Source organism: Coregonus lavaretus, assembly GCF_964263955.1.
Source record: "Coregonus lavaretus genome assembly, chromosome: 20".
NCBI classification, from domain to species: Eukaryota; Metazoa; Chordata; class Actinopteri; order Salmoniformes; family Salmonidae; genus Coregonus; species Coregonus lavaretus.
In genome coordinates, this window is record NC_140007.1 from 28,734,154 (window position 1) to 28,737,916 (window position 3,763).

Here is a 3,763-nt window from a genome sequence, read left to right on the forward strand (position 1 = left end):
ATAACAACACAGATCATACAAGTAATGTTAGCTAGCGAGCCAGCCAGCTAACGTTAGCTAGCTAGCTAACAGTACACTTTAACTTGAAATGAAAATGACTTTCTGACAAAATTAGAAACATGTAATATCTGAAAATGTAGCTAGCTAGACTATCTTACCCGTATACATGGATGGACGCTTCTCCCTCTCTGTCACGGATGCCATGGTTGCCCTTAGTTTCAAGATGTAATCCGGAGACATTTGTTTTATACAACAGCCTTCTGTGTGTTCTTTTTTTTGACTCAGTCTACATATTTGCAATCAAACCTCAAATCTCCATCTCCTTAGCTACCATAGTCTAATTCCACTGATTTCAAAACTCGGTTCTCCAGAAAGTGGAGAGCAACACTTATGCAGTTCTATTACGTGATATCTTTCAAAAAAAGCCACGTTAGAAAGGATTACCTACACATACTGACCAGCTCATGTTATAGACAGAAGCGTGCTACATGGCAGACCAATCCAAACTCATCTCTCGGCATGTCCAATCCACTCATTATCTCAGCCAATGATGGCTAGCGGGAAGGTTGCTGTCTTTTTCTGTGGCTAAACCAACTAGGCTCGTAATTTAACAATTTTGTTCGTATTTACAGATGGCATACAAGTTTGTTATTAAGGCAGATGATAGTTCACATATTACAGAAGGCATTTCTGCCAAAAAAACGCATTTTGATAAAAAAAAAAAGTTTACGTTCAAATGGCTCTCCTGTGAGATAGTGACGCGTGACATACGCCTAGTTTCCTGAAACGAGTCAACCTTTTAAATGTTCTGAGAACTTTTAAAGAACTCAGAAAGGCTCTATTGTCAACATTCTTGCAACGTAAAAATAATGTTTTGTGCACCCTGATACAAACACTATCTGAATGTCAGCACAACTGGACAGTTTTAGTGTTTTTGGAAGCTATTTCTTATCATAGCCCACAATGTTCCCACAACCTAAAGAAATGTTTTAGGAACTTTTGGTCCGGTCAAGTTCCTAAAACATTAGCTATGTTCTTACAACATCAGGAAAATGTATTTTTGCAATCTAATAGAAACATTGTAATAATAAGCACAAATTTACACTTTTTGTGTTTTGGGAACATACAGTATCTCTTGTCGTGTCCACACAATGTTCACACAACCTAATGAAACATTTAGGGAACCTTAAAAGAACAGAAGTTCTGGGAACTGTCTTGTAATATCAGGTCAATGTTTTTTGCACCCTAAAATAATCTTTGCAAAATCATCCGCACAACTGGAAAGTTTTTGTGTTTTGAGAACATATCTTTTGTGATGTCACCACAATGTTCACACCAGGCTGTTCGCACAACCTAATGAAACATTATTTGAACCTTTAAAGAACATATTATATTTGTTCTACGAACGTTCTTGTAACATCAGGCAAATGTTTTACACAAGCATTCTATAATCATCACCACGACTGGACAATTTTTGTGTTATGAGAACATTTCCCGCTTCCTAACGAATGTTCTGGGAACATTCACAGAACCAATTTTGGTTTACTGGGTATACACTGTCCAATGAAAGGCTTACTTGCAGGTTTCTTCTCGACAATGCAACAACAATAAGATATAATACAAGATAAGAATACGAACAGAAAGTAAATGGCTGAGTAGAATAGAATAAACATTTTTGCATAAGTATAATACAGGAAAGCACAATTTATAGTCCAATATTTACCTGTGTTTTGGAGAAGGGGGGATTGGGGGGCAAGTGTTTCAATTGTACAGTATTTAGCAATCATAATAAGAGTCTGGTAGCAGCAGTTGTGATGTGTGTGTAGCATGGATGTGTATGTATGTGTGTGTATGTGTATGTGTATGTGTATGTGTATGTGTATGTGTGTATGTCTGTGTGGGTGTGTGCATGAGTGAGTGCATGTGTGCTAAGTTGCGGAGAATCAGAGCAGGTGGTCAATAAGACAATAGACAATAAGACGTATGAAACTAGCCTATTTAGAGGGGGAAATGTGCGTTGGGGATGGAGTTGCCTTGCCCCAGTATCTATGCGTTAGAGATGTCGACGATGAGTATGACATGTCTCCTCTCTAATGCCCAGGAAGCTCAGATTCAAACTCCCATTAGACAGCTCTGCAAGCGTTCTAATGTTAAAAGACATTACTTACTCACAAAATATGGAGTTTCGTTGAGCAACTATCTTCATTTACACGTTACGGCCGGTATGTCTAAATAACAATTTACAAGCAACCGAAAAAATGCCTATTCAGCATCTCTAATCACTCATTACTGCCACGCACAGGTCGGAAGTCTACAACAATTCAATACATTGGAGGTGCCGAAGAGGCATTTTATTTTCTGTTGCATGTACATGTTTATTTATACCTTTTTTGGAAGTATATACCAGCCGTAACGGGAGTAAATGAAGATAGTTGCGCAGCAAAACTCCATATTTGGTGAGTAACAAATGTATTTTGACAATATAACGCTTGCAGAGCTGAGTTTGAATCTGAGCTTCCTGGGCTTTAGAGAGGAGACAAGTCATATTCATCGTCAACATCTTTAACGCACAGATACTAGGGCAGAGTATCCTGAACATTCTCCTGAGAGGCAACATGCTAACTATTCACAAGCGGACAAAAAGTGATATACTATTTTGAACAGGTCCTCTGCAAGCTAGGCTGTCTCCATCACAAGACTGTAAACCATTGTCCTTCTTTTTGTGAGGATGTTGGGTTCTCCTCCCCCTAAAAAAATAAATACAACTTGCACATGTCTTTTCCTTCTAGTAGCCTACTGACTTTGCTGATAACTTATTTATTGAGAAAAATGTACTTACTACAACTATGATAATGTGATTGTCTTACCTAGCTATCTTAAGATGAATGTAAGTCATCTGTAACTGTAAGTCACTCCGGATAAGATCAACTGCTAAATGACTAAAATGTAAATGTAAAATGTAGGAGGAAGTGAGTCAGTGAGTGTCTCCCTTAGCCAGCCTCATTATCCTTCATGGACACTGTGCTGCATCTGTTTCACTTGCTTCATCTCTCTCCATCTCTCTCCATCTCTCTTCATCTCTCTCCATCTCTCTTCATCTCTCCATCTCTCTCAATCTCTCTCAATCTCTCTTCATCTCTCTCCATCTCTCTCCATCTCTCTCCCTCTTTCCTTAACAAAAGCCTTGTCCGTTGTATCCACCCTCAGTCCTCAGTCCCCCTCTCATCCCTCCCTCCAGAACTAGATGTTGTGCTTCAGCTGAGCCTGGGAAGCCTTCATCCATTATGGATGCTGTGTTTTAGGAGGCTGATCTGAGCGTGTCGATATAAATATCTCCTTTTGGATCCCAGCAGGAACGGAGAAGCCAGCATAAAGCAGTTAGGCCTCTCTCTGTATCTTCGTACTGTACAGTTACTGGAGCAGGATGTCGTTACTATTTGATGGCCAAAATAAAAGAAGATGCATGTGCCTGCAGTCCCGTCTTTAATTCACGAGGCATGGCAGCGAACTAAGGCAGTTCTATTTCAATCAGTGATATCTGCACATCTTTATCCAACCTCAATCCCCCAATACTGTATACTATGAAACCTGTTGCAGGCTGATAGGGGTCTGGAGAAAAGCATCTATTCCCTTCGACCACTCTCTTCCTCAGACTCTCTACTACTGTCCTGTAACTATAATCATGGATATCAAAGCCACAACAGAGGAACCCTACTACCCATTGTTGGGGTTAAGGAGCAGCATGTATCTCCTTTTATGTTGA